This window comes from Protopterus annectens, chromosome 6.part1, assembly GCF_019279795.1.
Source record: "Protopterus annectens isolate FY-2018-M chromosome 6.part1, PAN1.0, whole genome shotgun sequence".
NCBI lineage: Eukaryota > Metazoa > Chordata > Ceratodontiformes > Protopteridae > Protopterus > Protopterus annectens.
The window spans coordinates 474163287-474187875 of NC_056738.1; positions in this window are offsets into that span (position 1 = coordinate 474163287).

A 24589-nucleotide genomic window follows, 5' to 3' on the forward strand; every position below is an offset into this window, starting at 1 on the left:
ACATAGACTGGGAGCATTACTCTAGCTCCAACACCCTAGCCCAAAGGTTCCTAGAATTTATAAACTCAAATGCTATGGAACAACTTGTTACCACTCCCACAAGAAGGGAAAACATACTGGACCTGATCATCACCAACATGTGGACTCTATGCTCCAGACCAGAAGTGTATCCCTCACTGGTAAGATCAGACCATAAACTAATCTTACTGGATATTCACATCCCGACCCCACCCCCTGCCCAGAAAACCACAGTGAAAAACTTCTCTAAAGCAAATTTCACACTCCTCAAAACTGAGGTGGAATCCTTCAAAGCCCCCGGGCCTGTGGAAAATATGGCCCAGACCGCAGAATCCTTTATAAACGCATTCTATGAACACCTTCAGGAATGCATGGATCATGCGATCCCAAATAAAACCAAGACCCAATCCTCCAAAGGCAGACGTCCTGTCCATAAACAAACTATACAATAGAAGGAGGAAGCTACTAAATGATAGAGCAAAATCCCAAAAAGGGAAGGCATCACTGATCAGTATTAGCAAAAAACTACGGGCACACATAAAATTGTCTAAGGCCAGCTTCGAGAGAAAAATTGCACAGGACACTAAGGATAATCACAAGGCTTTCTTTAGTTATGTTAGGAACCTGGGTGGTAATTCCCAGAAATGCTCAGAATTAGTCCAAAATGACAAAAAATACACCGAACCCACAGACATTGCCAACATCCTAGCTGACAGGTTCAGCGCAAACTTCTACCCCCCTCCCCACCAAAAGGGCAAATATCTATCCCAGCAGAGTGCTGCCCCCCTGACATCTCAGATGCTCAGGTAAGAGCCGCCCTCTCCAAAGCAAAAAACACAGCATCAATGGGACCAGATGGTGTCCCAGGCTGAATCCTACATGAACTCCAAGAAGAGCTAAACCCAAACATAAAACTACTGTTCAATCTCAGCCTTACTACAGGATATGTGCCCAAAGAGTGGCGTACAGCAACAGTGGTCCCTCTCAATAAAGGTGGTGCCTCAACGGATCCTGGAAACTGTTGCCCCATAAGCCTGACTAGCTTGGTCTGCAAAGCTATGGAAAGTATCATCATGGACCTCATAAATAAATATATTGGGGACCTACAAACACTGGATCCTATCCAGTTCGGCTTTGTTAAGGGCAGATCCTGCCTCTTAAACCTGGTTGATTTCTTTGAAACAGTCACCAAGGCCATTGACGAGGGGAAGGTGGTCCACACAGCCTACCTGGACCTTGCAAAAGCCTTCGATACAATACCCCACTCGGGCATTATAGATAAGCTCACCAGCTTAAATATAAACCCCTCTGTCACTAGATGGATTGCAAATTGGCTCAAGGACAGAACCCACATGGTTAGAATTGCTGGAGCCATGTCAGACTCCAAACTAGTTACAAGTGGTGTCCCACAAGGCTCAGTCCTGGGACCTCTCTTGTTCGGTATATATTTCTCGGAGGTACAGGCCAACACGGAAGGACTGTGGCTGACCAAGTTCGCAGATGACTGCAAACTGGGTGCCATAATCAACTCTCCAGCTGACACAAGCATCCTCCAAAAGGGCCTCATAGAAACAGGCAGCTGGTGCCAGAGCCATGGCCTCAAGCTAAATGCCAAAAAGTGTATAGTCATCCCCTTTGGCAAAAACAAAGTGCCCACAAATTACCACATAGGTGGTAATCCATTAAGTACAGAAGAAGTAATTAGGGACCTGGGGACCCAAGTTGATAGCAATCTCTCATTTGACAACCACGTGGCCAAAGTGGTTAGAAAAACATTTTATATAGCCCACCTAATCATGAAGGGATTCACATCTAGATCAGGGGACGTCATCGTGCCTCTTTACTCATCCCTCATCAGGCCCATAATTGAGTACAATGCCCCATTTGGGATGTACCTTACCAGACACCTGCAGCAACTGGAAAGACCCCAAAAGTACCTCACCAAGAGGATCAAAGGGCTCAAACAGATGCCATATGCTGCCCGGTTAAAGAAACTCCAGCTCTACTCAGTGGCATACCGCCTGTTCAGAGGCAATCTGTGCCTGACGTATAAAGCTATGCCCAACCCGGAATTAATGGACATGCTGCACTTCAGAAAATCCAAATCCCATCGAGCTACGTGCTCGAGAGACTTGAACCTCAGCACTGAAATAAATAGGACATGCTGGAGGGACAGATTCATAACCCAGAGGCTCCCTTCACTCTGGAATAAAATCCCAGTCCAGGTTAGGCAGAGTCCCTCATTGACTCTCTTCAAGAGGAATCTTGATGAGTGGATGGGAGATCGTAGGTTTACCCCGGGTATCACTTCTGTGTCACTGTTAGACAGAGGCACAGTATACTAACCTCGAAAAAGGGCATAGCAAAATAAATTTAAAATGGGTGGCGAAAGCCAAACACATTCTGGCTAGGCTTATAAATGCCCTAGGGAAGATAGCCTAGTATGAACCTATGAACCTATAATGGTATAGCTCAGAATATGCAGAAAAGTTGGCCTTTGTTGTTGTTAGGCTTTTCCCGGTTAGAGGTCACCACAGCAGAACTCCGGTCAGCTAATGATTGGTAGTATATTTTCACAGTGCTGAGTTCCCAGCTCGATGCCCAACCTTCAATGAAGGCAAGCCCATTCACACATGTCTTTTGGAATGCCACTTGACCCATGGGGAGGACATGCAGACTCCACACAGAAGGCACTCCCCTGCACACTAGCCAAGAATCGAACAGGGGAACCTCTTGCTGTGAGGTAACAATGCTACCGCTGCACCACCGTGGATGATGTAATTTTCCTTAATTCCATAATTTGTAGTGCTGGATCCTACTGTAATGGTATATCAAAGTTTCCTGCTAAAAACTAGCATCTTTGTACTGTCAAGTAATATAATAATTGTTAAGACAAATAGGAAGATTAAATACTCTATAAAACAGAGGGAGAATATTTTGCTGGTAATCACTATTCTTCATCAGTAATGAGCTGGAAAAACTGATGCAGTTTCTGGTGCATTCAGTCTGTGAAAATGAAATCAATGGCTAGGCAGAACAGGGGAACAGTGAGTAGCATTTTGGCCTCACAGCAAGAGGTTTTAAATTTGATTTTCTGCTGAGGTGCCTTCTGTATGAAGTCTGCATATCCTCCATGTGTTCAAGTGAGTTTTCTCCAAGCACTCTATTTTTCCCATATACAAACATGCAGTAGGTATTTTGGTGCTTCTAAATTATATGTATGCAATCCAATGTGCGCATAAATTGACAAGATCTAAATAAAGCTTGCATAATCTGTGCCAGAAAAAGTTGTGAAAATGGGACAAACAAAAATGTTCAAAACAATTTGCATATTGTTGAACAGAAATATGCAAGTGAAATGCTTATTAGCTCAGATTCAGAAAATACTTCTAATGTCATGGAAGGTGTACATGTGAGATTCCTAGATAAATATTTATCTTGAGATAATGGATGGAATGTAGAATTTATATTAGATACAGAAAAAAATGTTATTATCTTCTCAGAAAATACATTTAAGCAAATGAGACTAGAAAACACTGGAGAGTTCTTTGTACATTGTTAACCATTTCTAGTGACTAAGTAGATATTTCATTAATGCTGGCATTTCAGTAGTAGAATAAAAATTGCATCTTCTTTTTCAAATACTTGAACTTAAATGAATTCTGCTATAAAAACTGCATCTTCTTTTTCAAATACTTGAACTTAAATGAATTATGCAAATATTTTGGTCATGTGTCATGTAAAAAAATTAGGAACATTAGCATGAATTAGCAGCATAAAACCAAAAATGCATGGGTAGATAATTTATCATAGAGACATTTATGACACTGTGTAATACCATAGCAGTGATATTCTGCATAATTCATATATTGATTCATAGATTCATAGAATACTATCTAGGCTAACTGCCCTTGTGGGCCATTTTAAGCCTAGCCAATTACCCCACATGAGAATCAAATCCTGCACCTTGTGTCTGTAAGGTAAGCACCTTAACCATTAATCCTGGCTTAGGAAGCTATCACAGAAAAAGAAATGATGCTGCACCCATGATTTATTTTCTAAAAAGGATATCTGTAGCTCTTAGAAATAAAGTTAAAAAGGAAATTAAGAGAAGTGACTGTACACCTCATAAAGAAGCAAATATCGAGAAGTATGTGTAAATAGTGTGGTCAGTGTTGTGAAGGCAACATTTTCATTTGTACTGACCCTCAAAATGAATATTGTGGTGATGATACTGCTAGCTATTTCTTATTGTTGGAAAAGTAGCCTCAATAATACCAAGATTTGCATGGTGTTAGAAGTGGACCATGTTTTTTTGGCACCCAAGTCTAGGTGAAGCAATCAGACACATGAAGAGTATTACAAGAAACAGATGCATTTTCTGGACATATTGCAAAATGTTGAGGCAATAAGAGCAAATGTAAAATCAGAATTGTGTTCCTGACATACTAGATATTCTAATGTCAGAGAAAATAAAACCTGATTTAGGAAAAAAAAAAAAAACACTTGCATAAGGCTAGAAGATGATATACTGGACAGTTTTTTTTTTTTTGTCTAATACAACTGAAGTAGCTATGTCTTTAAGAAGGTTGCTATAGTAATGCATAGCCTAGAAATGGAACTATGAACAAGAAAAGTATGGGAAATTCTTAGAAAATTAGTCACGTACATTCCTACATTAAAGTCCTATGGTGTGAATAAGAGTTATATTGCAAGAAAATGGCAGTCAGAATGAAAATAAAGCTGTGATTAATTGCCATTCCAATGCCTTCTTTTCTAAAACAAAATGTTAAGTTCACCCCTTTGGAATAACCTTCAACAGAACTGATAAATTCTGGTTTTGCAATATCTAAATAAGGCTTCATGTTAAGTAGTATTTATTTATTTATTATTTTTTTATCTTTTTTTTTGTTAATGGAGAAAGTTTGGCTGGGTGAATTGCCCAGTTTCAGTGAATGCCATAGCTCCACCCTAAAATAAAAAAAGCATTTCTCCCTAAGCCTCTGTTGAAAATTGACTCATTCCAAGTTGGACTTTCCCAGTAAACAAATGTTATAGGTTCATAGGTAGGTACTAGGCTATCGGCCCAAGGGCCTACACAAGCCTAGCCAACAAGGTTCCCTGGCTTACACCACCCAAGAAAGTTATTTTCCTGTGCCACTGTCGAGCAGAGACACATAAGTGATCCCCAGGGTGTATTTCCTATTTCCCATCCACTCATCAAGACTTTCTTGAAGAGTGCTAATAAAGAACTTTGTTTGACATAGATGGGTAGCCTGTTCCAGAGTATGGGAAGTCTCTGGGACAGGAATGTATCCCTCCAGCATGTCCTGTTTATTGTGGTGACAAGGTTTAGGTCCCTAGAGTGTGTAGCTCAGAGGGATTGGGATTTCTTTAGGTGTAGCATGTCCAACAGCTCTGGGTTTGACATAGCTTTATATGTTAGGCAGAGATCACCTCAGAGTAGGCGATATGCTACGGAGTAAAGCTGGAGTTTTTTGAGGCGGTCAGTGTAGGGCATTTGTTTGAGGCCAGTAATCCTCTTTGTGAGGTACTTCTGTGGCCTTTCCAGCTTCTGCAGATGTCTTGTGAGGTACATTCCAAAAGGGATGTTGTACTCTATAATGGGTCTAATGAGTGTTGAGTAGAGGGGAACAATGACCTCTTTTTTCCTGGATGAGAACCCTTTTATGATGAGGTGTGCCACATAGAAGGACTTCCTGACTACTGTGGTGATGTGACTATCAAAGGAGAGACTACAGTCCACCTGGGTCCCAAGGTCTCTTATCACGCATTCAGTGTTAAGTAGATTGCTGCCTATGTGGTAGTTCATGGGTTCAAGAGTTTTTGCCAAAGGGGATGAAACTGCACTTTTTGGCATTGAGCTTGAGGTCATGGCTCTGACACCAGGCATCTGTCTCAACGAGGCCCTTTTGTAGGATGTCCACATCATTTGGGGACTTGACTATGGCTCCTAGTTTGCAGTCATCTGCAGACTTCATTAGCCAGAGGCCTTCTGTGTTAGCCTGTACTTCAGAGAAGTAGATACCAAACAGGAGAGGTCCCAGGATGGAACCCTATGGTACTCCACTTGCCATTGCTTTGAAGTCAGATTTGGAGTCTGCAACTTTTACAGTGTTGATTCTGTCAGTGAGCCAGTTGGCAAGTCATCTTGTGATGTAGGGATTTATACCTAGTTTAGTGAGTTTAGCTATAATTCCAGAATGGGGGATGGTGTTGAAAGCCTTGGCAAGGTCAAGATAGGCTGTATGAACCACCTTACCCTCATCTACGGCTTTGGTGACTGCCTCAAAGAAGTCGATCAGGTTCAGGAGGCATGATCTGCCTTTCACAAACCCGAACTGGGTGGGATCCAGAGTTTGGAGGTTACCAATGTCTTTATTTATGAGTTCCATGATGATACGTTCCATGGACTTGCAGACCAGGCTTGTCAGGCTAATAGATCGATAGTTCCCGGGATCAGTGGTGGCTCCCCCTTTGTGGAGTGGGATAACTGTTGCTGTGTGCCATTCAGTGGGCACAAAGCCTGATGTGAGGCTATTATTGAACATTGTGCTTAAGTGGGGAGCCAGTTTGTTCTGAAGTTTGTGTAAAACGCAGCCTGGGATGTTGTCTAGTCCCATGGATGCTGTGTTTTTGGCTTTAGAGAGTGCAGCTTTTACCTGCTTAGTTGTGATTACAGGGACTCTGCATTCTTCCTGTATAGATATGGGCCCTTTAGGGGATGTAGAGGGGGGTAAAGTTAGCACTGAACCTATCTGCCAGGATGATGGCAATATCAGTTAGTTCTGTAATTTTCTTGCCTTTGTGCTGTAACTCAGAGCAGATCTGGGTGTTGCCATTGAGATTCTTGACATAGCTATAGAATGCTTAGTGGTTGTCCTTGGAATTAGTGGTGATTTTGTTTCCGTAGCTAGCTTTGGAGGATCTTATAAGGGATCTCAATTTCTTACTGAGGCTGACCAGCGAGTTCTTCCACTCATGGGATTTTACTCTCTTTTGCAACAGTTTCTTCCTTCTGCTTTACTGTTTGTTTATGGCAGAGGACCACCAGATTGGCTTCCTTTTTTGGGAGGATAGCGTCTTGGTTCTGTTTGGGATAGCACGATCCATGCACTCGTGTAAGTGCTTATAGAGTGCATTTGTGTAGGATTCAGCAGTTGTAACTGTATTGTCCATCTGCATGGGTGTCATGAAGTTCACCAGTTCTGTCTTAAGAAGCATGAAGTTGGCTTTGGAGAAATTGTTTGCTGTGGTTTCATTAATGGGGGGTGGGGGTGGGATGTGGATATCAAGGGTGATTAGCTTATGGTCGGATCGCTCCAACGAGGAGTTGACTTCAGGTGTGAAACACCAGTCACTCATGTTGGTAATGACTACATCTAGGATATTGTTGCCCCTGGTGGAAGTTTGGATAAGGTGATCCAGGGCATTGGAGTTTATGAATTCCAGAAAGCGTTGAGCTAAGGAGTTTGTACACGAGTAGTTTTCCCAGTTAATGGTGGGGTAGTTGAAGTCGCCCATTATTAGGGTGTTTGGTTGAACCCTAATATTTTCCAGTACATCAAGAAAAGAGGAGTGGGAATCCTGGGGCATGTTGGGGGATCTGTTGCAAACTACAATTTGGATTGCAGTTTTGCCCAGAGTTAGTTGCACTTGGATAACCTTGGATGCATTATGCTGAGCAACTAGCCTGGAGGTGTGGATATCCTTAATGAATATGGACAAACCTCCACCTTTGGTGTTTCGGTCCAGGTTAAATAAATAAAATAAATAAATAAAGGTTAAATAAATAAAATAAATAAAAGAAATAAATAAAAATACAGAGTAGTAGTTATACATGGAAAAGTACACAACATGTCAGGGAATAAACTGGAAGCACATACATAGAAAGACCATTATGACAATATACAAACTGCTTACATATTCAGAGTAGAATGGAACATGGGAGGAAGGTTGATTAAAAGTAGCATTTGTAAACTACATGTGATGACTCACACATGCAAAACTAATTTATACACTTAGGTTTATATACATAGGAAATACATTGGGGCTTCATCAATGAATGTTGAATAAGTAAAGTAATGAATAATGGACAATCCACAGATTATTATGCCATACAGGAGTGTTTTTAACAGTGAGATATAAGTTGTCTATTGAAATTATTAGTCAAAGATGATAAATGAGTGACACTAACTATAAAAGTTAACCAGTCTACATTATACCTGCAATTGATCCATGGTCATTAACACTGCCACTTTTTTCAGATGTGAGGCTATCTGTGCAAAATCACTAGAAAATTGAGCTACAGGCACTCATATATACATTAAAGACAAAGAAATTAGACAATGTGCTTCATAAGCCTTCTCTCATATGCACAGAATCCAGAGAGTGCAAGTGTTTTTTTGTTATGTAATCTGTCAGATGTGATATGAAAGGGATTTTACCTTATCAGCACTTTAGAAAAGGAAGACATGGATTAACACTTGTGATCAGATGCCAGTCAGCTCCTTGGAATCAATAACACAATAAATTGTGGCTAAAGTGGTCCCAGGATGAACAGCACCACTTGTTGAGTTAAATGATTAAATTTAAAAATGCCATGCTATAAACATACTGTCCTCTTCTAGTGCCCATTATGTGGTCTGCATCTCTAAATGGTTCCTCTGCCTACCATTAATATTCATAACAGAAGTGTTTGTATGTTGACATAAAAATAATCTTTTGTACAATTGTAAAGAAATTCCGCACCCACGCAAAAAGATATGCCCACACTCTGCTTATTCAGGATTAAAATGAAGTACTTCCATGGAGGTGAATAGAAGCCATGGAAAACCCTACATTTTAATATATATATATATATTGTGTGCGTGTGTGTGTGTGCGTGTGTGTGCTGAAGAACAGCCTCAGACTTCTAAATCTATTTTCCTCAAAAGAAACCCAATTGTTAGGAGAATAACATTTCCAATTAGATGCATGAACATCATGTTAAAACATATTGCAAATTTTAAAAAAATAAGACTGCTGTAAAAGCTGAATGCTGAATCCATCTATTTGAATGCTAGCACTAATTGCTAGCATCTACATCTGACAACATCCCTCCCCTCCTTTCTGTAACATAATAGAAGGTCATTCTAGCCTCTTGCTCAGTCACATCCCTAGAAGCAAATTCTATGTATCTGTTGGTTTCTTTATTAAAAAAACTATCATATGCATCTTAAAATCAGACCCTTTACCTGTCATATATATCTCTTTTATGCTACATGTAATATTTTCATAACTAGATCCTCTAACCTTTGCTCCTAATTAATTTATATACCTATATCAGCATGATTATATTTAGTCTTTCCTGATAGTCAAGCCCCCCCCCCCCCATGCTTGTCATTATTTCTTTGGACCCGTTCTATTTCTCTTAACTTACATGGTCTCCAGACTTCACACAGTACTGAGTTTAATTTCTTATCAGTGAGATATAGACTGATGATAGAAGTGATTCAGCCTGCCTTTAATCTACTGCTGTGGTAATGCAACAGAGGGTCATGTTATCCCTTACCAAAACCACCTCACAATGCTCATAAGTGTAAAGCCTTCATGTGGTAATCTCTGAAATCTTTCTCCTGAACCTGACAACTTAACCTTGTCCTCACCTATATACTGTAGCTAGACTGCTACTCAATGAATGTAAAACAATACACTTTTCTCTAAAACTGTAATCACACTGGCCATTTTTCCAGCTGACAAACCTCTTCTCAGATTATTTTTAATTTTAGCAACCCTCAACTCAGCTTTTAAACAGTCTATAAATGTGCTGAACTTTATCTCTTCATGATAAGAATGGTGACTCAGGGACGGTGAAAATTAATGTGCCCAGATTTCAGCCAGTATGAGAATGTACTTGTACCTTCTCTTTCCTTTGATAATTCTTTGTCTTAGGTATCAACCTCTGAATACCTCCCACAAAAAAAAAAAAAAAAACAAACAAAAAATACCCAACCATCACACTATACTCCACACCATTTGCAATGCTTTTAATGTTTTCAAACCTCTCGTGGATGATAGGATTAAAATACAGTGATACCACATTTAGATTATCTCCTAACCTCTTGAAATTAAAATGGAGTACACTTGTCCACAATGACTTCTCAGTCATACATTTGTAGTGATCCATATACTTTAGGCCATTTCCTCTAAATATACAGATAACCTTTTCCAGGCCATCCTTTCTATTATTTTACTCAGTATTTACAACAAACCTACTAACCTATAATTCTCTGACTGCCTGACTTTCCATTCCTTGCATCACCTTCCTTTTTTTAAATTCTGTGGTAGTCTACCAGTCCTCACTTGTATACTCTTAGCTACACTAGGTTAGCTAGACTTTCTACCAATCCCTTGAGAAACTTGAGTGAACTGCTAGTTGAGCTGTAAATGTTATCCTGTCTCATTACCTCATCTTTTACCAACTTACATCCAGCCACTGTTCCTCAATCTCCAAAAAAAGCTTGCCTTCTTTCTAACAAAGTTTTGGGCACATTTTGATCAAGATTTCTACTCTATTGTTTTACCACATCATAGTTCTCCCTTCAAATAAAATAACATTTATTCTGTACATTACTTTCTTGTGCTCCCCATATACTCATGTTTCTTAGCAAGCCTTTGCTGGAGTTGACATAGCCTTTTTCAATATGTGCCTTTCTTTTTAATCACTCTAGATACTGTCTACCTTTACCCATCTACTGTATCTTCTAAAACCAGTATTATATTATTTTTATGAATGAAATTATTGCTTTTACAAATTTAGTTTAATTTTATGTGGTCTGCATGAATTATTCTGCTCCCAGAAAATTTTATTTCTAATAATTAATACATTTTTCAGTTTCTTATTAGTTGTTAAATTTGTGTATTTTCAGATCATACCCAGAACAAATGCAAAAAAGGAAAGCTTTCTGGAAAAGGATTTTGGCTTGATGATAATTGTGACTAGCAGTTGTGGATAATGTAGAAAACTTTTGTGACTGTTTTAGATTATCCAGGCAATGAAGATTGCCTGCAACCATCTAAGTTTTCATGAGAAAAAAACACATAAAGAGAAGGATAGGAGTTATCAGGAAACAAGATGCTTTGAGGCAATTTATAAATGTGGTTTTGTTGCATCGTTCATAATACAACAATACATCAGTTTTTGACAAACTAAAACAACATTCCAAGTTCCCAGATAAATCCAGATATGTGTTACAGCTTGCTGCCAGATGTTAACTGGTCTGCATTCTTCATTTGTGGAAAATATAAAAATACACGGTGACCACAACTTTAGCATAATTTACTTAGAGAGAAACATAATGTCAATGAATGAAGGAGACGTATATTGAATATTTATGTTTTCTTTCTTCAACCTGTTACTAATGAAGCACAATGTTTTCAAAGGTTTGTGAGTAATAAACAGGTAATGGAAATGGCAAACAGTGCTTCCCACCATCAGGTTAAACTAGCAGTTGTCTTATATTCTTTAGAAGTTATCAATGTTATATATAGTCAAATGTGCACAAAATCACAGTTCAACAAAAGGCACTAAGTGTCTGCAGTAAGTCAGCCAAACGTTTCCCTTCAAACTGAAACAGCCTTTTGGCAACCTAAATAAAAATAGAAACCACCTTAGGAGAAACTTATCTTTGAGAATATCTATCTATCTATATATATATATATATATATATATATATATATATATATATAAAACAATAATTTTACAGGAATTCCATAAGTGACATGAAGATGTTAATCATATTTATCACTGCTGCAGTAGCCTTAGCTATAAAGGTTATATCTGGACAAGGATATAACAGCCTGCTAGCTTCCAAAGCTTCAGGGCACCTCCCATGCAGCCAAACTGTCAAGCAGCATGAGCTGAGTAGACTAAAAGACAAGTTTTAGTGTGAAGCCCTTCACTGTCCTGAGGCTTCTGAGGATCGACAGTCAGCTTCTGCTTTCCTTTGCTGGGCAGATAAGTTCAATTTTCTTAATTATTAATTTCCTCTTCAATAAACTTATTTTACAACTGGGAGTGTTCTGTTTTAAACTGACTTGTCTCAAGACTGACTGTCTCAAGACTATAACATATATTTAAACAGAGCACTCATGTTTTCCTGTCAGTTTAAAAGTAGTGTAATTAACATTTTTCTGTGGAGAAATTGTGTTTATTTTTCTTTTGTGGATCTGGTATAGTGCTTGAAATGTTTTTTACTGTGCTTTTTCTATCAAAATGTAACTTTTATAGACTGGTAGTGGTTACTGGCAATTGCTGCTGGTCTTCTCTGTGAAAGTGGTACCATTTTCGGCTTGAGCAAGAAACAGACAATGGGACACATGGTCAGTCCTTCTTCCAGCCACAATAAGAAAAAAATAGGCAAGCAGCCTTTGCCAACATAGCAGGCTCGCATTTTGCCTCAGCTACAGATGTGTGACTCTGCTGTGGCTATTTGTTTAACCTCAGACCACTCATCTATTTTTCCATATCCCTCTGATGTAGTGCCTATAGCCACTATGGACTGGCGGTTAGAAATGTCCTCTGCAGCTGTTGAGGTCCCCTTAGTGGGCAATGGAGAGCCAGTCTTGTTGGTCCTAAGAGAAGGAACAGGGATGGTTTCTCTGTGTGTCAGAATGCTGTGCCCATCCCCGGGGAAGCAGCTGCTGCCATTAGTAACAGTGTTGGGCCCCAATGTTCCTGTTAAAAAGAAGCAGAAAACTGAACATGCATTTACACCTCCTCAAATTGCTTTGGATAGGAGTACTCTACTGGGTCTGGCTCAGAGTTTAATTCAGGCAATCGAACCTTCCTGTAGATTAGTTTTTGGTAAAAGAAAAAGGGACTCTTCTTCTTCTGAAGAGATTCAAAATTCTGGATGTGAACAGGAAGATGAAGGGACAGATACATGTTTTTTTTCCTGATTTCTGATTCAGACTCAGAGGAGACCTCAGTTTCTGATTCTCCCTGTGGAGGGTTCCCTTTCTCTAAGACTATTACTGGAGTGTGCCAGTGTTTTCTCAGTCCCTCAGAAAATCCTGTCAATTGTTACAGAAGGATTTGCTAGAACTTACCCCCATTCCTCCTGTTCTCTGTCTCTTTTAGAGAATGTGTGTGCTACTGCCTGCAGTTTTCCTGATAGACAGACAGCTGGCCCTAGCAGGCAGTTAAGATGTATAAAGTTCCTCAATCTTTTAAATTCTTATACACTATTCCTAAATCTGACCCAACAGCTACAGCTTTAATTGATCCCACTGCTGCTAAGCAATTAGTTGATTCCAATCCTGTCTTGGTTTGTGATTTGTTGTGGAATTGACTGGTAAGAGAAGTTTTATTTGAATTTATATTGCATTTATCACTATTTTAACTGTTTGTAGGTAGGAAGAGACTGCTTATTAACAAGTTTTACTTTGATTTATATTTTGTTGTTTTACCTTTAGTTTCACTTTTGGTTGTGAGAAAGGGATAGGTTTTGGACAGGCAAGCTCTAGCCACCACAAGGGGCTTAGACAGCTATAAATGTACACAGACTGCGGAGAGGAAAATTCTGAGCATATCAAAACAATCCTGTCTTGGTTTATGATTTGTTGTGGAGTTGACTGGTAAGAGAACTTTTATTTATTTTTACTGTTAAAAGGAGGTGCGACTGCAAGCTATAGTGAACAGAAGCTACTGCACTTTGCGTGCGACGTAAAGAAATTACAACTTCTGTCTGGCTGGTAGAACTTGTGTGGTCAGAACAACTTTATTGTATTTTATTATTTAGGTAGTGGTGCTGCGGTAGCGCTGTTGCATTACAGCAAGACGTTGTCACGTTCGATTCTCAGCTGGAGCATCTTCTGTGTGGAGGCATGCATGAATGGGCATGCCTTCGTTGAAGGTTGTGCATCAGGGCTGGTAACTCTGCACGTAAAAATCCACTACCAAACATTAGCGGACCGGAGTTCCGCTGTAGCGACCCCTGACTGGGATAAGCCGAAAGACACAACACGTTGTATATTGCTGGTATAATTTTTGTCATAGAAGTTGATTTAAGTTCCTTTGAATTCTTTGCTATTTTGTGTAATTTTTTTTCCTTTGCAATATTTCATTCAATTAAAGCTAAATATGGAGTCCTTAAATGAGTATGCAATTAACGATTTGCTAATGCACAAGTATCTTGTACAGTGTAATAAATGCTATGCATATTTAAAGGTAACGGTTGATAACACTGGTGATCTTTGTTCCTCGTGTCAAAGTTGGATGATTTGCTTACCATTGTTAGAAGAAAATCTTGACTTAATGATGATGATTGCACATGTGCAATTGGCATGGCTTGGAGAACTGTTGTATCATATATTAATGATGGGACTGATGAACTAAATAATGTTAGGCTTACAACAAATAGAACAGATTTAGGAAATGATGCATCTATTTTCTGCAAAGAGCATTCAACTCATATAAAAGATAATGAGGCCCCTGAGAACTATGGAATTGTGGATGCAAGTACTCAGCAGTCTGAGAATCTAGTTTGTTTAGAAGGAAACAAAAAAAGAAAGAAAAGAAGGTGTCCTCAACAAATAACAAGGAAGAAAAAGAAACGGACTAATGACTGTAAAGAAAAGAGAATACATAGTAAAAAGGATTCTGCTTTGTTATGTAACACACTGGTGACAGGGAATGAAGATATCTGTCTATCAGAAAACCCTCAGTCTACAGAAAAAGGCATCACCTTTCCAATGGAAAGGGTAGAAAAAAGAGACAAGGGGCAGGTGAAAAGGAAGAAATCAAAACTGAACGTGGAAGGATTGAAGAACATTATTGTAAGAAAAAAGAAGAGAAAGACAGATGTTGACTACATGGCTCAAGCTGTGGATTTACAATGCCAGCTGGATGAGAATTTAATACGCAATGAAAGCAGTGGGATTAATAAGACTAATAGTGATGAAGATCTCTCCTTCATAACAATTGATAGAGCTGAAATGACTGTATTAGAAGCTGAAGATTCTTCTGAGATGGTCAGCAAAGATATTCTTGTAATTGGAGATTCAGCCATTATTTATTTATCCTTTGTTGACTGGGAAAGTTCGACTAGGTTCCACAGAGCCTGTTTTCAGTGGAGGCCTGGGGAGAAATGCTCCAGATGCATGTCTTTGGAATGTGGGAAGAAACCGGAGTACCCGGAGGAAACCCACGTGAACACAGGGAGAACATGCAAACTCCACACAGAAGGTACCCCAGCTGAGAATCGAACCGGAGAACCTCTTGCTGTGAGGTGACAACGTTAACCACTGCACCACTGTGCCGCCTCATTAGAGGAACTGATGCATATATTTGCAGAGATGATAATGAACATCGAGTAGTGTTATGCTTGCCAGGAGCAAAAATAGAAGATGTGAATCAAGCCTTGGAACGCCTTAATGTAAGGCAGCATGGATCTGTTTTTATTCATGGTGGTACAGATGATGTCACCAACAAAGATTCTCTGACTGTTAGTCGGGAACTGACAGCCCTCCTAGATAGTATAGCTTGAACTGGTGTTAGGACATATTTTTCACAAATCACCTATAGAAAGGATAGTCAGGTCACTGTAAATGAAAAGATTTTTTGGATAAACACCTACATGGAAAAAATGTCCTGTTTTAAAAAATGGAAATGTGTAGAGCATCCAAGCCTTCTTTTGGGCACACGTGTTCAGGCAGGATGGTGTGTATTTGTCTAGATCAGGAAAGAGAATTTTTGCAGCAGATATTTTGCAATATTTGACAAGCACCAGCCAGGATTTTTGCCAGGTCAGAAATGTAACAGTTCACAGATAGCAACATTTGATGCAGCTCTGATGGTTGTTAATGCTAGGATCATTAATAATAAAGTGTTTTTATTAGAAAATTTGCTACATTCCCACAAGACTGATGTTGTTATAGTTTGTGAAACATGGTTAAAGAACAATGACTGGAAACCAGTTCTGTCAGGGTATAAATGTTTTTACTGTAACAGACAGTCTAACAAAAAATTAGGTGGAGGTGTTATGACAGGCATTAAAGATAGCTAGGGGACTTGCGATTATTATATGGTCAATGATAATACCAATACTGTAGACTGTGTAACTGTGACAATAAAGACAACCCTGGAACATATAACAATTGTTGGAGTGTACAGACCACCAAAGTCAAGTGCAGATGACCTAGAGGAATTCATACATTTCTTACATGAAACGCAGGAGGGAAGAATAATATTAGCTGGGGACTTAAATTTATCAGAAACAAACTGGAATAATATTGATTCAACAATGTTAGTAAAGAAATTATTCACAGAGTATATTCAGGAACAACAAATGCTACAGATTGTAAAAAAAACTACCAGGGGACGGAATATACTAGATATTGTTTGTGTTCCTAAAGAAATTACTGTAACTTCAAGTCAGGTTTTACCACCATTGATGTGCAGTGATCATGGGGTCATAAAGGCTAATTTGTTGCTAGATAATTCTGCCAAACTGAAATCTAAGCCAATGCACAGAAGGTTAATTACAGATTATAGAGAAGCAAAAAAGTTACTATATAAAACTAACTGGAGTGAGGTGTTCAGTGGAAAAACTGCAGATGGAATGTGGAAAGTTTTGAAAGAGAAATTGTTTGAGTGCAAAAAGTCAAAGAAATGTTTAACATCAGGATCTAGGCATGTAACATCAGGGGGGCATATTTCCTTAAGAACAAGATACCTGATTAAGGTGAGAGACAAAAAATATAAGAAATGGAAGAGAGGTTGAACTACAACTTTGAAAACTGAAATAAACGAGCTGGACAAACAGATTAAGCATAGTGTTAGACAAGATCAAGAACAATTTGAAGAAAATTTATAAAAAGATATTGAGTATAATAGGAAACCTTTTTATAGATACATAAGATGTGGATGGAGTAAAGATACACAAATTGATAAACTGTGTGCAGATTTTAAAATTTATTCTCAGACACAACAGATTATAGATATATTTACAAAATCTTATGCAAAACAGTTTGGCTCCACAAAGGGGGTGGTAAGTTGTCCTAGTGACATCCAGGTAACCCCAGATACTGGAATTAAATTAGATTATATTGAAAAAGAACTGTGCAAACTGGATCCAAACAAAGTGCAGGGAGGAGATGGAATAAGTAACAATGATTTGAGAACACTTAAGCAAGTACTTACACTGCCATTACATTTATTATTCACTAGGTCATATAAATATGGGGAGATTCCTCAAGATTGGAGACATGGACTTATTAAACCTGTCTTTAAGGGAAAGGGGAGTAGAATCATATAGACCCTTAAGTCTACTTTCATGTTGTGGAAAAATAATGGAGAAGGTAATACTGGATAAGTTATTGTCAGAACTGGATAGGTTGGGACTTGAAACCATATATCAGCATGCATATGTTGAAAATAGATCTATTACCATCTGCAACATGATGTTCTATAACAATATAATAACAGCTATGAATGAAAAATTGTGCTGTGATTTATATAGTTTTAACTTCAGCATTTGACAGGGTCATGCACAAAACACTGATCAATAAATTAGTACAACTAGGTTGATAAGATGGATAGCTGCATAGGTTCATAGGTAGGTACTAGGCTATTGGCTCTAGGGCCTATATAAGCCTAGCCAAAAGGTACCCTGGCTTTTGCCACACAAGAAAATTATTTTCCTGTGCCACTGTCAAGCAGAGCCACAGAAGTGATCTCCGGGGTGAATTTCCTATCTCCCATCCAATCATCAAGATTTTTCTTGAAGAGTGCTAATGAGGAGCTTTGTTTGATATAGATAGGTAGTTTGTTCCAGAGCATGGAAAGTCTCTGGGACAGGAATCTATCCCTCCAGCATGCTCTGTTTATTTTGGTGGCAAGGTTTAGGTCCCTAGAACATGTAGCTTGTACGGACTGGGATTTCTTTAAGTGGAGCATGTTTAAAAGCTGTGGGTTTGACATAGCTTTGTGTTTTAGGCAGAGATCACCTCTGAGAAGGCAATATGCGACAGAGTAAAGCTGCAGTTTTTTGAGACAGTCTGCGTAGGCATCTGTTTGAGGCCAGTAATCCTCTTTGTGAGGTATTTCTGCGGCCTTTCCAGTTATTGTAGATGTCTTGTGAGGTACATACCAAAAGAGGCATTGTACTCTATAATGGGTCTAATGAGTGACGAGTAGAGGAGAACAATTACCTCTTTTTTCCTGGATGAGAAACCTTTTGTGATGAGGTGTGCCACGTAGAAGGATTTCCTGACTACTGTGGTGATGTGATTATCAAAGGAGAGACTACTGTCCACCTGGGCTCCAAGGTCTCTTATCACACTTTCGGTATTACATAGACTACCGCCTATGTGGTAGTTCATGGGTACAGAGTTTTCACCAAAAGGGATGACAATGCACTTTTTGGCATTGAGCTTGAGGCCATGGCTTTGACACCAGGCATCTGCTTCAGCGAAGCCCTTTTGTAGGATGTCCACATCTTTTGAAGTTTTGATTATGGTTCCTAGTTTGCAGTCATTTGTGAACCTCATTAGCCAAAGACCTTCTGCGTTAGCCTGTACTTCAGAGAAGTAGATACTAAACAGGAGAGGACCCAGGACTGAACCCTGTGGTACTCCACTTGTCACTGGTCTGACGTTGGATTTGGAGTCTGCTACTTTCACAGTGTGGGTTCTGTCAGTGAGCCAGTAGGCAACCCAACTTGTGATATACAGATTTATACCTAGTTTTGTGAGTTTATCTATAATTCCAGAGTGGGGGGTGGTGTCAAACACCTTGGCAAGATCTAGATAGGCTGTGTGAACCACCTTACCCTCATCTACGGCTTTGGTGACTGCTTCAAAGAAGTCAATCAGGTTTAGGAGACATGATCTGCCATTTACAAACCAGAACTGGGTGGGGTCCTGAGTTTGGAGATTACCAATGTCATTGTTTATAAGTTTCATGATGATATGTTCCATAGCCTTGCAGACCAGGCTCGTTAGGCTAATGGGGAGGTAGTTTCTGGGGTCTGTGGTGGCGCCCCCTTTGTGGAGTGGGATAACCATCACTGTGCGCCATTCAGTGGGCACATAGCCTGAGGTGAGGCTATGATTGAACATTGTACTTAGGTGGGGTGCCAGTTTGTTCTGTAGTTCATGTAGAACACAGCATGGGATGTTGTCAGGTCCCATGGATGCTGTGTTCTTGGCTTTGGATAGTGTGTTTTTTACCTGTGCAGCCGTGATTACAAGAACTTTGCATTCTTCTGGTATAGAAATGGGCCCTTTAGGGGATGACAGGGGGGTAAAGTTAGCACTGAACCTATCTGCTAGGATGTTGGCAATATCAGTTGGTTATGTATATTTAGTGCCATTGTGCTGTAACTCAGAGCAGATCTGAGTGTTGCCATTGAGATTCTTGACATAGCTATAGAATGCTTTGTGATTGTCTTTAGAGTCAGTGGCAATTTTGTTTTCGTAACTAGCTTTGGAGGATTTTATGAGGGATCTCAGCTTTTTACTGAGGCTGACCAGGGAGTTTCAACAATCATGGGATTTTACTCTTTTTTGCAACAGTTTCTTTCTTCTGCTGTAGAGTTTGTTTATGGCAGGGGACCACCAGATTGACTTCCTTTTTTTGGAGGATAGCATCTTGGTTCTGTTAGGGATTGCACGATCCATGCACTTGTGTAAGTGCTTATAAAGTGCATTTGTGTAGGATTCAGCAGTCATACCTCTATTGTCTGTCAGCATGGGTGTCGTGAAGTTTGCCACTTCTGTCTTAAGAAGCGTGAAGTTGGCTTTGGAGAAAATTTTTACTGTGGTTTCCCTAATGGGGGGTGGGGGAGGGATGTGTATGTCTAGGGTGATTAGCTTGTGGTCGGATCTGACCAACGAGGAATTGACCTCTGGTGTGGAGCACCGGTTGCCCATGTTGGTAATAACCAGGTCTAGGATATTGCTGCCCCTGGTGGGGGTGTGGATCAGTTGATCCATGGCATTGGAATTTATGAATTCCAGAAAACGTTGAGCACAAGAGTTGGTACATGAGTAGTTTTCCCACTTAATGGTGAGGTAGTTGAAATTGCCCATTATTAGGGTGTTAGGTTGTACCCTAATATTTTCCAGTGTATCAAGAAATGAGGAGTGGGAATCCTGGGACATGGTGGGGGATCTGTAGCAAGCTACAATTTGGATTGTGGTCTTGCCCAGAGTTAGTTGCACTTGGATAATCTCAGATGCATTATGCTGAGCAACTAGCCTGGAGGTGTGGATAATCTTAATGAATATGGACATGCCTCCACCTTTAGTGTTTCGGTCCAGGTTAGGTGGCCGAACGGTGTGGTATGAATTATAGCCTGGTAATGCAGGGGTACTCTATGGAGCCTTGAACCAGGTCTCTGTCACTGCACAGATGTCGATGTTCTCCATTTTAAGGAGTGCCTCGAGTGAGTGCATTTTGAGGTTTAGATTTCTAGCATTGAGTAGCAATATCCTCAGATTCTTCTTGCTTGAATCTGTTACGGTGGTGAATTTGTCATTTGAACCTTACCTAAAAAAGGCACTATAGGGGTGGCTAGAGCCTTAGCCAGTATCCGGAATCCGAGGGGCAACAGGTGCAGGCCATCTCTGGCAAAGCATCGTGGTTTGTTGATCATGTCATCCCAGGCAGACAGATACTGGATCCCCTTAGAATGACACCAGAAGCTTAGCCAATTGTTGAAGTCAATCATTTTGTCCTTGTACTGTGGTATCATTCTGGGTGATGGCAGGATGCTACTCAGGGCTAGGGTCATACCTGCCTGGGCTTACAAATAGTACATGGCAAGTATCACACACCAACTGGACAGGTGAAATCCTTGGTTACAGTCAAGGTGTCCCTCAGGGCTCTGTACTAGGACCTTACTTGTTTAGATTGTATATTTCAGACCTTACCTTTTCATCTGAGTTGTTCTACAGTCTATATGCTGAAGACCTGAAATTGGGTAAACAGATTATAAGTGTTACAGATAAGGCATGTCTGCAAAATAATTTGACTAAATTGACCATTTGGGCAAAGGAGAATACTATGTTGATAAATACATCAAAAACTAACCATATGAGATTTGGGAGACATAAACTGAAAGGTGAATATTTAATACAGTACACAGTGATTGAAACTGTAGACTCATTTAAGGACCTGGGTATATGGGTAGATTCAGCTATAAGTTTTTCTAATCATATCAACCAATTGGCTAATGATAGTTATAGAATTATAGGTTGTATAAAAAGATTTATAAAGTCTAGGAAATCAAACATAATGAAGTCATTGTTTGTTAGTTACATTAGACCCAAACTTGAGTATGGAATAACAAAATGGAAACCCTATAGGAAAACAAACATGAATAAACTGGAAAGAGTACAGCAGAAATATAATAAGGGTATCCATGGATGTGAAAATCTAAGTTATTATGAAAGACTAAAATATCTGAACTTGTACAGTGTCACTTACAGATATTTAAGAGGTGATCTTATTCAGGTATATCAGGCATTTAGAGACAACTACCTATGGGAATGTTTGAGGTTATCAAAACGTACTAGAGAATTGTCAGATAACCTATGTAGAAGATTCTATAGGAATGAGAAGTGTACTAATTGGTTCTCTGACAGAGTAGGTGATGCTTGGAACAGACTACCAAATTACATTAAAGCAAGTACTAGTTTAGATATTTTTAAGAACAGCCTGAACATTTATTATGGGAACAAGTGTTTTGGCATATTGGCAAACTAGAAGGGCTTTAATGCCCATGCTTGAAACATTTGTATGTATGTATGTATGTATGTATGTAATCTTACTTGAGACTTCTTTTTGGAACCTCCTTACCGTTTCTTCTTAAATGTCTGTTTACCTGAAATGTGGTGAAGCTGTTTATTTTGTTTTTTGACAAAACTGGATGAGGAGAAAAAAAATCCCTCAGACAATTGGAAAATTCATAGAGTTCCTGATTCAGCTTTCCCTTCATCACTCTTTTTTAACACATCTTCAGCACAGTAAATCCGAGGTCATGAGAATAAAGCCAAGCAAACCACATCAAATCAATACCACTGGCCATAGCCCTGGAAGTAGTATCTATAGAGACATATACACACACTGCAAACAATGAGTAGTGACCTGTGCAACAGAAGAAACTAATTTATTTCCAGAAGATTTTTCTTCACAAGAAGATACTGTAGATGAAATATTCCTCGTGCATTCACAATATGTCAGAATAAACTTTAAAATATGAGCCTGGCAATTTAGAATTTTGAAAGTCAAAGTTGCAGAAGTATGTACGCATTTTCCCATATCTAGCAATAATTTTCCTATCCTTGTCAGAAATTAGTAGGATTGGAATTAAACAAGTCCTTAGCTGCAGTGGAATCAACTAAGGCTATAGCAGCTGGATCAGGTTTGGAAACAGTGTAAAAAATTTAAAAGGCTGAGGAACTTTATACATCCTATCTGCCTTTTTAGGGACAGCTGGCTGCCTATCAGAAAAACTACATGCAGTAACACATCTTCTAAAGCAGACAGGACAGGAGGAACTGGTGTAGTTTCTTGATGATCCTTCTGTAACAACTCATAGTACTTTCTGAGGGACTGAGAAACCTCAGTGTTCTCCCTCTGAAAACACTGGCAGATTCTATAAACAGTTTCAGAGAAAGAGAAACCCACACAGGTAGAATCAGAAAGTGACTTCTCCTTTGAGTCTGAATCAGAAACCTGAAGACAAAACCCTGAATCTGTCCCTGCATCTTCCTCTTCAGATTCAGAATCTTGAATATCTTCAGGAAAGGAGGCATCCCTCTCATTTACCAGAGTCTACTCTACAAGAAGGATCAATAGCCTGAATCAAACCTTGAGCCAATCCAAGTGAATTACTTCTATCCAAAGAAATTTGAGGAGGAGTAGATACATGCTTAGTTTTCTGTTTCTTTTCAACAGAAAAAAAAATGGGGCAGACTGTGTTACTTATGGCAGCAGCTGCATCCCCAGGGAAAGGCACAGCATTCTGGCATAACAGGGAAACTTTCTCTGTTCCCCCTCCCAGTAATAACAAGGGTGTCTCTGCTTTGCCTGCTGAGGGGACCCCAACACCCCCAGAGGATATGGCTAACCCCTGGTCTAAAGTAACTGTAGGTGCTACACCAGAGAGCTCTGAGAAATACAAATGGCCATAGCAGAGCCACATATCTGTGGCTGAGGCAAACGGCTAGTCTGCTGTGGTGGCAAAGGCTGTTTGCTTAACTTTTTCTTTTTGTGGCTGAAAGTACTGACCATGGGACTGACAATCTGTTCCATGGTCAAGCTGAAAATGTTGTCTTGATCCCGGGGAAAACAAGCAACAATGCGAATAAAACTACCAGTCCACAAAAGTTACTTTTTTGACAGAAAAAAAACAGTAAAAAAGCACTTTCAGACACTATAGCAGCCCCACAATTTTAATGTAAACACAATTTCTTCTCAGAAAATATTTTATAAGTCAGACAACACTACTTTTAGGCTGGGAGAAACAATGAATACTTCATTTAAAAGTACATTACAGTCTCAAGACAATCCATTAAAACACAACCCTGCTAGCTTTAAAATAACTTTTCTGAAGAGGACATTAATAAAACATTAGTAAAAAGTAAGAAAATGGAAGTTTTTATTCCCCAAAAGGAATTTATCTGCCTAGCTAAGGAGAGCACAAGCCAACTGTTGATCCTCAAAAGCCTCTGAGGAGTGCATTCTTCAGTGGCAGTAAAGCTCTGAAGGGCTTTGTGCCCAAACTTGTCTTTTATCACCTAAGCTCAAGAAGCTTGACAGTCTGTACATGTGGAAGGTGCCCTGAAGCTTTGGAAGCTAGCTGGCTGTTATATCCTTGGCAGGATATAACCTATATAACTAAAGTTACTGCAGCAGTGATCAATATGAAGAACATCCGTAACCACTGCCTAATATGCCTATTACAAGACATTAAGATAGAGGAAGTCAGTTTTATTTTTTGTGAATACAGGCCATTTAGAATTTATTACTTAGTGGTCTTACAAGGCCTGAGGTATGCAACTGCTGACTGCTTTTCTTAAGACAGGAAAGATGTCTCTAAAATTAACATGCTTTTAGCTATCACTGAGAAGATAATAAGAAGCATCATGGGAGTCTCATTCTTATGGGTAATTTATTATTCACCTGAAACTTGGCATTTACTGCATAGTTTAGGATAGAGATTAGTATAATACTTTTACCTGTTTTGGGGATGAAAAGAAACAAATGTCAGATTTATTCAGCAATTAAGGCCATGAGCTGTTACCAAGCATCTTCCTGTGCTGCAGAATTCGATTCCCTCAGTCTTCCTTTGCATAATGTGTTACCTTGAATGAGTCGTTTAAGCAGGCAGTGATTTGGAGCAATTGGGTTTCTGGTCGAGTCTCTCAATGGTCTCCTGAACTATATGCCTCCAAACTATCAAACGGGGTTTAGGTTTGGCATAATGGTCAATGTGTTTGTCTGACAGACACAAGGTACAGGGTTTGATTCACACCTTTGAAAGGAAAATTGACTAGA